Source organism: Sciurus vulgaris (genome assembly GCF_902686455.1).
Source record: "Sciurus vulgaris genome assembly, chromosome: 15".
NCBI classification, from domain to species: domain Eukaryota; kingdom Metazoa; phylum Chordata; class Mammalia; order Rodentia; family Sciuridae; genus Sciurus; species Sciurus vulgaris.
This window is the reverse complement of record NC_136476.1, coordinates 8577346-8590159: the sequence shown is the minus strand read 5'-3', so window position 1 is coordinate 8590159 and position 12814 is coordinate 8577346. Positions and strand designations below refer to the sequence as shown.

The window sequence follows — 12814 nt, the reverse complement described above, 5'->3', positions numbered from 1 at the left end:
CGGGTTAGGCTTATTCACTTATTAGATTTGTGTCTCTAAGGGTTCAAGAGTAGGAGTCCCAGGAGTCCTTGGAAGTACCTTAGTAATTGGTGGCCCTGATATTTGAAACCTTTGTGTATTTTTTGGTTAACGTTCCTGTTCTTTATGGCTACAGCCAGCCACAGATTATTTATTTTTGGAAAAAAATTTCACTGAAACAGAAAATGATGGCTGTGATGGAGTCATGACTCTGTGACTTAGCAAATTGATAAAAAGATAAAAGTATGAAACAGTGACAAATGGGGGAGGGGGACCCACATTCTCCTCCCACCCCTTTTGGTGTGATGCTCATCATCAGTCACCCTGTGTTGATTCTGATAGAGAACTATAAAGTGAAACCTATGGGGAATTTGTCATTCTGAAATGAAAGCTAATGTAATTAGTACCAATTAAAGTACATTTAGTAAATTGGATTTAATCTTAATTAAGCCTGCATAATGTTGCCAATTTTTAACAATTATGTTTGAGAACATAATTAATTTAAATTTTGGTAACTGAGTAAATAGCATTAGTCTGGTAGAATTAGTGGGTTTTTTAAAGGGGGTATTCAGTGACATGACATGGAATTGGAGCATAAAATATGAATCTAATTTCTGGTAATCTTAGTAGGATTGATAGAACTGAGCAGATGAAGCTGGAAAGCAACCCAGAAGTTGCTGGAGTATTCTAGGCTATAATGGGAATTAATGCTTCACCACTGTCTTAAGTTCTGTTGTGAAAATGAAGATGACAAATAGTACATGTGTGATAAATGGCATTTTTTATTGTGATGTCTTCAAAATGGAATTTTAAAAAGTGAAAGAACATTGGCTTTTATTCCTTAAGGATTTTCCCTAAGTATGAGGTTTTGTTTTTTTGTTTGGATGGGATAGGGTTTAGTTGTTACTTCCTTTTGATAATTGTTCTTTGTAAATGTACTGTGCTTCTAATGGGGGTCAACCACTGTGGGTAGATCAGAGTGATGCATGTAGTTGATACCGCCACTAAATGCTGCTTGTTTGCATCCTTCACCTATGATGAAAAGAAGTCCTCCCTGCTGGAATCTGACAGCAGCAGTTACCACTCTAAAAAGTGAATATTGGATGTAGATTAGGAGCAATGGGTATGTGAATTCAACTTATAGAAACTATATGGATAACCGTGCTATATTTGAGAATAAGAGTATCTCAGGTCTCTAGTTTTTTGTAATCTAAGGTCTCTTTGCTTCTAAGATTTTTTTATGCTTAGTGTTCGAATTTTAGAAATCATTAGAAAATTTCAGAAATCTGCAACTTAGAATCTAAAAGTGCTATACATTTATATAGAAATATATATTTATGTGTATGTAGTTGTTTGTGTGTATATTATTTATTTAAAATCAAAGCAGGAAAACTCCTATTTGACTCCAGACCATGTAAATTTTATTACAAGACGGACCACAACCATTTGAGTGCTGCTAAAATATTAATTGAATAGAAATGAAAGGGCCTTGCCAACTGATAGGATATCATAATCATAGCCTCTTTGGTCGATGGTAAATGATGATAAATGACATTAGGAACCTTTTAGCAAACTGTAATAACTACAAGGAGGGAAGCAGTATGGATTTGCATTATATCTGATACCCTCTAGTACCAAGTGGATTGCCAATACTGCTTGTTTAGCATTTTCTAAGGGCAATAGGATATTGATTTCTGACTTACAAGGAACAGCTCTATTTTCACCATTGAAAAGTATTGCAGGTTGTTAAGAAGAAATTGACTTGAAGAGGCCGACTGCTGCCCATCATGGAGCAAATAAAGCAAAACTGCCGAAGCATGGTGGAGCAGCGAGACGGGCCCTCAGCAATTTGTTGCTATTAATTTACCATGCTCGACAGCAAATCAATCGGCATCTACTTCATCTGCTGGAGAAAATGCTGTCCAGGGCAGATAAAAGGCTCGGCATGGTACAGAGAATAGACTGGATTGGCCAAAAGGAGGCTGCAGTTAATGTGTAAATAAGTGAAATCAAGGCCACTGTTGCAGAGGAAGCTATTGTTAATTAGGTTGGTGCTTTTTAGTGAACTATTTTAGAAAGCAGCTGAAGATTTGAAAAATAAGAGATTTATTGAGGTTAAAGTAATATATGGCTGGCATGACATTCCAGCCTTGAGTGTACTTGATTGTAAGATGCAGTAAATTTATTTGGGGGTAATGCTTGCAGTGGAAGTCAATTCATTTAAAGTTCGATGTAGACCAGATTTCCTTTAAGATAATGTTTTTTGAGGGGAGCATTACCAAATTCTTGTACATCTTTTGTCTTATGTACACTTAGTTTTGGAAGAGTAGATGGAAAAGCAGGTGTTAAGAGTCACATGATGGCTTTCTTTTCAGAAATGGGTGTGACTGAATTCTTGAATGCTAATGAAAGGGAACTGTTATCAAAGGTGGACTTTTCTCTTGAAAGTAACCCACAAACCAGTGCAAGTTTTGCTGTCATTACTTCCCTTTGTCATATAAACAGAAAATACTCTAGAGGGGCCGAAAAGTGGTGGGTACCACTGGACTGCACAAATCTCAAAAAGATATAAGTGAAATTTTGATGACTGTATAAACTGCAGAAAAAGTTAAAAGCTGAGTTTGTGTGTTGGTGGGGGTTTGTGTTTTTTTTGTTTTCTTTTAAAGACTTAAAACCACCAAAGTAGTCAAAAGACTACTGATCCTCTAATAATATTCCACAATTAATATTAACCAAATGGAGGATTTAGGTGATATTTTTCCCCCCTTCTCATTTGGTTATTTTGGGTTAGAGGACAAACTTCACTTTCTTTCTGTTTAGTAAAACTAGGTGTATGTAGATTTTAAATAATATTTGTCCCCATACTTTCAGAGGTCTAGCATTAGGTGGGGCAGCTGTTTTATTACTTGTCAAAGGCCCTGAAAGAGAAGCAGATCTGGATCAGGAAATGTAACCTACCAGAGTGTGTGTTAGTGGGAAGTATTTTTTGAGTACTGTGTTTCCTCTCTTCTCACATATAAGATTATTAATTTTGTCTTCCTTGTGGTACTATAGGAGAATATCTGTAGTTTTTTTTTTTTTTTTCTTCACCTAAAGCAGTGATTGTTGAGTAGAATTAGAATTTCCTTCCAGTGGAAGGGAACATTTATTATGTATCTGGCATGTGCTTGCCACAGATCTGGGCATAGGGCCAAAATTCTTTCCTTTAATTCTTACAGTGACCCTAAGAAAGGGATTATGTCCATCAAAAGGTAATTAAATAGGGTCAGATTTGTACAAGGTTATATAGTTAATGGGTGGTAGATTTAGGACTCAGATGAATTTACCTGGGAAGGTGTCTCTTGGGAGATGTATCACCCATGAAGTATAGATTCAGAGCCCAACTCATTCTTGGAATGGGGAATAGCCTCTCAGTTTATCCTTGAGCCTCTGAATTGCGGGCTCATACCCAGAACCCCTTGAGTGGGGGATTTTCTGTAAGGCCTGGAGTCCAGGTCTCGAAGGCTCAGTCAGGTAAGGCAGGCTGTCCAGGCTGCTCTCAGGATTGAGAGGGGGAGAGTCTCTCTTATTCTTTCCCACATGTGGGCTAGGAGAGCTGCTTCTTATCAAAACAATTTGTTTCCTCCCTAGGCAACCTATTTCCCATTTGTTTACAAACTTGTTCTCCTATTTAACTTTTATCTTTTCCTTGTGGTTTCTAAGACTATGCCTAAAGACAAGGGGCTGTTTGTTAATCATCATCTTGTGGGTTTTTGAAGGGAGAAACTGGGAGGGGAAAATGTGATGTTTTGTGGCCTCTTTGTAGTTCAGAAAGAAGTTCATAGATGCAGGAAATCACAACTCAAACTTTTAAATGAAGGCAGATGTTTTGCTTGTAATGTCAAAAGAATTTCTTTGCAGCATTTAAACAAGGAATATTTCCATCTAACTGCCCCTCAATCCCTGTTGCATATTATTTATAATTTTGATAGGCAGGTTCTTTGTATCTAGTAGGTAGTATCTGTTCTGAATGGGATTGGACTGATGGATAGAGATGAATGAGCTGCATCTTTAGGAAATTCTTCTGTTGCCTTGAGGAAGTTAATAGTGCAGGCCCATTGTTTTTCATATTTTTTCATTTACTCTTTCCTAGGATTTTACTTTTTTTCCTCTCTTTGCACTACATACCAAGTCAAGGAAGACAGTTGGGAATTATGCGTTTAAAAAATGCATTTGGAAGTTATTTGTGTTTGTTTTTAATGAGGAGATTTTTATTTTTGTGTGTGTTACTTTATAGTCTGGTATGTCACTTCTGGACAGCAATTGTGTTATTTGGTGGCCAGAAAAGAGAGTGAAAGATGTAATTTCTAGAACATACTTTCTTCGATTCCTTCCCACGCTCTTGAAAAAAAAATTGCTAGCTGGCAACGGTGGCATATCTAGTGGTCTTATACAGGGTAAATTATTGTTGCAATCTGGGAGAAGCAGCAGACAGTATATTTAGGTATAGGCAACTGATTACTCTGATAATGACAGTTTGCAAGGATTTGTCTGAAGTAAGTATTCTGCACACAGTTTATGAATTTATTACTCTATGGGGGAAGGACCTCAGAAGTTTAAGTCAAAGTGAAAGTTAGAGCAATTCTTTGTCTTACTAACAACTGTCAGTGGTAGTTGCTTTCTTTCTGTAAAGGGGAATAGCTGGCATTCATCACCACAAATCTACATACCCTGTCTGTTTTCATTGGAATTGACCCAGTGTTGGTGCCAGGCACTTGCCATTTCTGTATCAGTGAGCCAAAACTTAACCTCAGAGAGGTGTAGTGTATAACCTGTCCTCCATCCAGGGGCATAAACAGACAAGGTGTGGATTTTCTTAACTTAGAAGAGTTAATACTCTAAGACACATCTGAGGTACTCTGTCCTCTGGAGTGATGATATCTTGTCATCCGTTTTGAAGATTTTGTTCACATACACTTCAAGATTTGTAGCATCTACCTTTCACAGAATGGAGGATACCTTCTCCCCTTGTGTGATACCAGATTATTTCTCTGACCTGGATTGGCTGTGGTGGACTTGAACCTCTGCAAAGCCCTGCTTCTTGCAACAATCTAGGCAAATGAGCCTTTAGGGGAAGGAAGGATATTGGCTCTCTGATTTCTTAGGAGGCTTATTTCTCTTTATTGTAATCAAGATCCATTTGTTCTTGTTTTTTAGCCATGCATTCTGCTTCTGAAGTTCTGTGGATTCTTTTAGTTACAGAATTTGGAAAGACAAGGAAATATAACTAGAAAGAATAGTGATAGTAGAAATCACAAGCATGAGTACTCTGTAACACCCTTTCTTTACAGAGAGCTTAAAGTATTTTATATGTTCTCCTTAATCTTCTTGATGTTCCTGTAAAGCAGGTAGCAAGCTTGGATCCATGTATTTATTTAAATAGCTTCTGTCAGTGAAGTACCCAACAGTTTGCCAAGTGGTGTCATTCCACTGGCCTCCTTTAACAGATGACACTGAGGCTTAAGGGCTTAAGAGACTAGCCCAGTGTCACAGTCAGGGGAGGATCAGCACACTGGTGGGGATACCAGAGTTCACTTAGTTTGGTGAATGTGCCTGAGGTCACATAGTCAATGACAGAAGAGGAAATAGTAGGTTTCTTGTGTTTCCTTCCAGAGCTCCTTTCACTGACTGCGGCTGTGTTCAAACAGCCGGCATTGCATTTGTTTCTCTGATACTCTTGGCTTTCTGCAACATGAGGAGCATGGTAATGCTACTGGCAGTCCAAGGGTATTACGCTGTCATCTCTAGTGAGAGATCTGATCTGTGTGTTTGTGTTTGAAGTACAGCTCCTCCCTTTCGTTCCCTCTACCTTCCAGTGCCAGTGCCCTGCCCAAAATGAGTCTAGGATCTACAAGTTGAAATACAAAGCTAAGATCCACTTTTAGCAAAGTGCTTAATAAAACTGGCTGCTCCCTCATTCCTTAAACTGTACTACACAAACATACTATGCTAGATACATACTTTTTTTTATTATTGCTTGTCTCCCCTCTTCAGCTAGAACGGAGCACCACAAGAAATAGGGGTTTTATTGTTTTCAGCTGTACTCCTGGTGCTGGAAACTGTCACAAAGTTAAGTCTTGGTGGTCATGAAATATTTGGTGAATAAGGGAATATTTGCATTCAATATTCAATACGGAGCTAGGCAAAAATCTGTGTGACTTAGTGTTTTCAAGGTTGTATTTGGGTTGCAGGGTAGAAAACCAGTACTGAACCTTTAAGTACTGAGGTCTGTGTTATTCACTAGTTAAATTTGTGGAAAATGACATGGGAAAATAAGAAGTGAAAGCAGTTGAAATTGGGTATCTTTCAAGAATGAGTTAGGATGGTGAAAGTAGCATTGTGTGTTTTGGCATGTCAAGTCTGCCTTTTTAAAGGTGAAAACATGACTCTTTCCTAACTGAATTCAATAAATTAATTGAGTTTGAACATCATTTATCACTAATCAATATGTATCTGAATAATTCTTTACTAATAATAGGTCTGTGTACATGTAGTTTGAACAAGTATGGGGAGATAACTGATCTTGGCTATACTGTGGTGTGTTTAGTTAACTTTTCTTCCAAATCAGTAAAATGCAAACTTCTAGTTCTTCTAAAGGGACAAGGAGCTTTAAAGGTACCATATTTTTTTCATTAGTGGAGATGGCCTTGTGTTGTTGAAAAAGTCAAAATACTAAGTAGTTTTAGAGTGCTTATTGTGCAGGTAATAGTTTATTTATTCTCACAACAGTATTATGAGAACCAGCGTTATTATTATTTATTTCCATTTTACTTATGAAGCTACTGAGAGAGCTTAAGTAACTTGTTTGAGATGAGACAGTCAGTAAAATAAATCATGAATTTGATTCAGGGTCAGAATGCTGGTGTGATAGATGTTTCTGCCTAATTCTAAATGCTGTTTGGAATACTATACTGCCTTCCCCACAGTACTTGACCAAGTCAGGAGCCTCAGATTGTAATTCTGACCTTGCTAATAACCAGTGGCATGATAACTGCAAAGCACCTTAACTTATCAGGGTCTCACTTTTCACATTTAAAAGTTTTGAGTGTCAGGGAATGCTTATATTGCTTTTAGCCCCTTTGGTCTAAAATGATAGTTTGGGTTTGATTTGTTGTTCTCTGACCCAGTGAACAGAAATTGAGACTTGTCCTTTCTTTAATCTCAAAGTTGCCTTTTCAACTTCGAGATTTTTAAGTCCATAATCGCCTAATAGAGCTAGAAGTAGAATGTATACTTATGAAGTAATTTTTATTTTAACAAGGTACTTTCTCATTCATTTTTCACTTAAGCTTCAATAATGTCAATAAAGCATCCCTATCTTATGAATCAATAAAATGAGACCCAGATGTTCCATGACAAAGTTCCACATTAATTAGTAGATGATTCAGAATTCACCAGTTCTCTTAGGGCCAATGTTCAGGCTAAAGTAATGTTGATGCAGAACTAGAGAGGTTATTGTAAAACATGTAATGTAAATATATCCAAGATAAATTGTAATACCAGTGCTTCTTTAAAGTGACCAGCTTATGTGCTTTGTCGTATATTATATGTGTATGTTATAATGTGATGCACTAATTTTCTTCTAAAGATGTGTGTGCAGAGGGGATAGGTAGTCATTTATTACCTGTTGTGTAATTGGTTCCTGGGATTAGTTACCCTGTGGAATCCAATGTAGATGTCAGTTTACCTAGCTAGGGTTTACCTCATGACACGAAGTGGGTAAAGCATGTCTATATGCTTAAAATGAGTGAATGTTTAATCTGGACCTTATTAATCAAGACCAGAAGAAAATCCTATTCCTTCTGTGAAGTATAAGCTCCAAAAAGGAAGGATGTGTTTTTTTCGTTGCTGTACCCTTAACACCTAGAATAGTACCTGGAACATAGTAGAGGGAATGAATGAATGAATGAATGAAGAAAAGATAAAGGAATGATTGTTTTCGTTTTATTGCATACTCTGCAGTATCCAAAATTCTTGAGTGTGAGCCACCTTTGTGTAAATTTTCTTTGTTGCTCTCTCTTAGGGCGGACTTGACTTTATTATGAGCAAGAAGACTAGATAGGTAATCACAACTTGGGAGATCTTATTCCATTCTGCCTCAGGCCCTTGAAGTGGTGATTGGCCTTTTTTTTTTTTTTTTTTTTTTTTTTTTTTGGTTGGGGGTTGGTGCTGGGGATTGAACCCAGCACCTTGTGCTTGCAAGGCAAGCACTCTACCGACTGAGCTATATCCCCGGACTATGATTAGCCTTTTGAAAACAGTTTTATATTAATTGATGGATGACTTATTTCTAAGGTAACTTTGAACTCTGTCATCCTATGATTTAAAAATGACCAGTTTTAGCAAAAGATGTATCCCTAATTTCTTTGCTTGGCACTAGAGACATGTCATTTTAGTAAGGTATGGTTTAAGATAATGTTATTTAAGAGGAAGTGTGAAATTTTTTTCCCTTTAGGTAGAACATCACTTTGAGCAGTGTTAGACTTTTGTACACAGCTAAAATAGTCCTTATGTTGCTAATATTTAATATCCTAGACCTATCTGCTGTGATGTTTTTGTTTGGTTGTCCATTCGTTGAGGTTATAGCCACATCTTCCCAGTTTTTTTCTAGGATAAGAGCCTATCAGTAACTGTGTATACTTGCAGATTTCCCATGTGTATATCTTGGGTTAATATTAGTGATATTCATAACTATTAGGATTTATTGACTACCTTACCATGTACCAGGTGGTAACATGGAATGCTTTAGATATATTGATTTTTTAAATTTATAACCCTTTGAGGAAGGGATTTGATTGTCCTTATTGTGTAAAAGGAAAATTAAAGTGAAAAGATAAGAAATTTGTCCAGTTACTCAGTTGTGGGTTGTAGAGTGTAAATTTAAGCCTAGCTGGTCTGGTTTCAGAGTCCCAGTTCCTGTATCACAATCATTTTAGTGTGGTATATTTTTGTCTTTGTTTTTTAAATGTATCTAGTCTGCTGCTGTGCTCTGTACACAGTGATCTTAAATGTTACAAATAATAGTCTCATTTGGATATGTTTTTATTTTATTTGGGTAAACAAGTGCTGTAGATCAGTGGATCCATCAGTTCATATTTTACCATAGATTCTACTAGTGGTTCTTTGCCTGGTGATCATAGACCACTAGGTGTTTTTTAACACTTGACTGAAATTCTAAGGTAGGCACAGTACCTTCTTAACTACAATAGAATGTTCTGAGGATTTTAAAGCTTTGATTGCCTGCTGGAGTTGGGGGAAAAAGGGGTTCGTGACCAGGTTTTAAAGGGTCCCTCCCCATCATTGAATTATATGCACAATGGTTTGCCTTTTTCTGAGGAGGAAGAATCCACAGCACTAACTGATCCAGTGAGAAAACTTGGGTCTGCACAAAAGGAGCTATTGTGCTAGAGCAGTGATCTTAAACCAGGGCATTTTCTTTCCTCAGGGGACATTTGTCTGTGTCTGATGATACCTGGTTGTTACCACTTAGAGATGCCATTGGCATCTAGTGGGTAGAAGCTGGGTGTTGCTGAGCACCATAGAAAGTACAGGACAGCCCCCTATAACAAAAAGTTAGTCTTCAGTAGTACCACGGTCGAGAAACTTCTCCAAAGAGAGGAAAAATTGTGTTTTCTGTAGCCTCTTTATGACCAGGAGTATTAGAAATTTGGGGGCATTGTTACATCTTTGAATAGAGAAAGAACCAGCATTGTGCAATTTCTCTAGTTAAGTCAGTTTTGGAGAATCCTACAAACTATACATGTCTTTTTAGCTTTTCTCCCTTTCCCCCTCCTCAGAGTGGAGTTAGGTTCTTAATGGGGACATTGCATGGTCTTTTGTGATTACTATTTTTCCAAAGAAGGGAACATGATCAACCTCTCAGGAGGAAAGACCTTTTACTTCTCAGTTCAGCTTCTCATTTGATGCTTGATTTCCACCAAAAACATCCAGATACCTCAGATGGAAGACAAAGATTATGCTACCTTCGATTTTTTTCAAAGAACAGATGTTAATTGACTTCATACTATGTGCCTGGTGTTTTGAAAGCCAGAGAATTATGAGAGGTCTTGCCTCCCCATAGAATCTTACTTTTTATGCGATTTGGATCATTGTGAGTAATACAAAGCACTGTTGAGGTATGAGCAGAAGAAAAGAGAATCTTTCTGTTTCTGGGGTTATTAAGGATGCTGTTATGGAGGAGCTAAAGACATTTTCTTTGGAACCTCAGAGGAGGGGGGCCACTTAGGCAAGAATAGAGCATGGGCGATTCCAAATGGAATCCATAGAGCCAGGACAGTGCTTTGAATGTTCAGGCCATGGTTAGCATTCTCAACTATGTTGAATGTTCAAGGAGTAGTTCAGAAGATGGTTTAGGATGCTCTATAGAAGGCCTTGAATGCTAGGTGTAGAGCTTGGTCTGTTGAAGGAAAGCAAAGGGCAGATTAATTAGGTAATAGGACCAGGAACATATCTTTAATGCTAATTCACTATATTCCAAGCGGCTAGTATAGAACCTAGGAGCAAATATTCACTGAATGTTGGCTGAAGTTATCTGAATGGAAATGACATGACAGGAGAGGTACAGGGTGAGGAGGTAAAGTCTGGCTAGGAAAGCAGCCAGTAGGACTAGAAAGGAGGAAACCTTGTGGCCTAGAAGTTCAGTGAATGAAGGGTATTGAAATATATAGAAAGACCCCGAGACGTTGACCTTTACAAGTGGCAGAATTATGGCACCATTAACAGAAAAAGAGACACTGGATGGTGAGAACTTAGTTTCGGTTAGAACACAGTGCTGTGCCTGTGGAGGAAGGAGTGAAAGAAGGAAGACGAGGGAATGAATGAAGGTTTTGCTCCTTTGACCTTCATATCATGACCTCTTTTTCATCTCTTCTGCACGATCTATGCTCTTACCAAGAACCTTAAGGATTCTTTTCAACATGACCTCTGTGCTTATATTCTATACCCAGAGCATAACAGATTTTGCCAGGAAGTTCTTTGTGGGCAGTGGTTATAGGAACTGTTGTTCATTTAAGGAAGGCATTTGATTCTTGTGGGAGTGTATGAGTTTATGTGAATCTTTTGCTTGATTATCTTCATTACCTTTATGTTGATTTAATAGAGTTTGTAAATGATTTGAGTTTCTACATTTTCCTCTTTGTAAGATTTTCACAAAAACAGGAACAGAATCCTCTAAATTCTTTAATCACCCAGTGAAACTTTGCTTCAGTCATTCTTTTCTTTCTCCTGTTTTTGATTTGACCAACAACTCTAGATAGGCTAGTGTTGAGAAATTTCAAGTAAATGTGATATTGAGTCTATAATTGTCTTGAGAAACTACTGTGTTTCAAAAGAAATAATTATTCCTCTTGTTCATTATGTCCCTGATGAGCTAAACAGCAAAATTACAATAGATGCTTTAGTCACTGTGAATAATTTGTGTATGGCTAATTTTCTTCCTTTTTCCCCCACCAGTGTGAGGCATACTTTGTATTTTAAAACTTCACCCTTTTAGATACTTGTCTTAAGCTGCCGTAGCTGAGTGGGAACAGCAGTGATAGTAAGGAAAGTTAAGTAAACATGAAATTTAAAAGGCCATAGAGTACATTTTGGTAAACCAAAACATTGTTTGGTGGCATAAAGCCACAGATCCAGTCCAAAAAAGAAAAAGAAAAAAAAAAAAATGCCGAAATGTGGTTTTACTGTCTGTCATGCAGTCTGTTTCAACTGTCAGAAACATAAGTCACTTTATGGTTTGTTTGTTTTTTTTTTCCAAGTCTGACCGCAGCTTTTAATTTCCTTCATTCTACCCACACCTACCTATACCCTCATGTATCTAGTGCTAATTTATGGGCGATTTGAATGTAATGACATAATCAGCAACAATCAAAAGGGTCAGAATGTGTGGCAAAAGTATCCTTCCTTGGGGCCTAATAATGAGTTCTGTGCTTTTGGAAACTTTTACAGTCTTAATACAGCACTTGTCTTTGTTCTTGGACTTCTCAGTTTAAGTTAGGTTGAGGCTTTTAAAGTTGTTTTTTAAGTGCTTTTACTTTAAAAAGTAACACTAAAGAAAATTAAACATTAAAGGAATTTTATAAAGCAAAAGAAAAAAAATCACCCATGGTCCTGCCACTCAGTCCTAAATACTGACCAGGCAGAGGCTTCACTATCTCCATCATATGTGCTGTGGCTGATGGAGATAATGCCCCCTCATCAAAAATAGTACTGGTCAAGATTAAAAGGATAATACTAAATACCATGCTCTTATTTCTTCTTAACCAAAAAAGTAGACCATAAGATAAAAACATAGACTTTTAAATTGTTTCTGATGTTTTGGTAACCATGGTTTCTTCAGTTCTTTATGGGCAACACACTTCTTTTAAATAGTTTTTAGGTGCCAGTCTTAATTCAACCAGTAACTTCTTGTGTTCTTGGAAAATTATTTAATTTTTCTGAGTCTTAAAATATATTCATCTATAAAACCAGCATGGGTAGGACTGGATTAATACTTTTTATAAAATGATGGTTCCAGGGCCCCATAACCTGGTACTTGGGCATTGGAATTTTTCTTTAAGCTTCAGAGTGATTCTGATGCACAGCACGGTTGATGACCAGTGAACTTGAGCAGCTTTTCTCAAACTTTAATGTGTATGCAAACACTTGTGGGAATTTATTAAACACCAGTTAAAGCAAAAATTCTAATTTATTTTTTCATATCTTTTATTTATGCATTATAGATCTACATATTGATGAGATT

The 12814-nt window shown here is 37.1% G+C and overlaps 1 protein-coding gene across 1 annotated transcript in view; it reads left to right on the top strand.

Moving 5' to 3' along the window:
- The window catches only part of TLE4 (TLE family member 4, transcriptional corepressor), a 134946-nt gene that overhangs the window by 5023 nt on the left and 117109 nt on the right, over positions 1 to 12814 (top strand).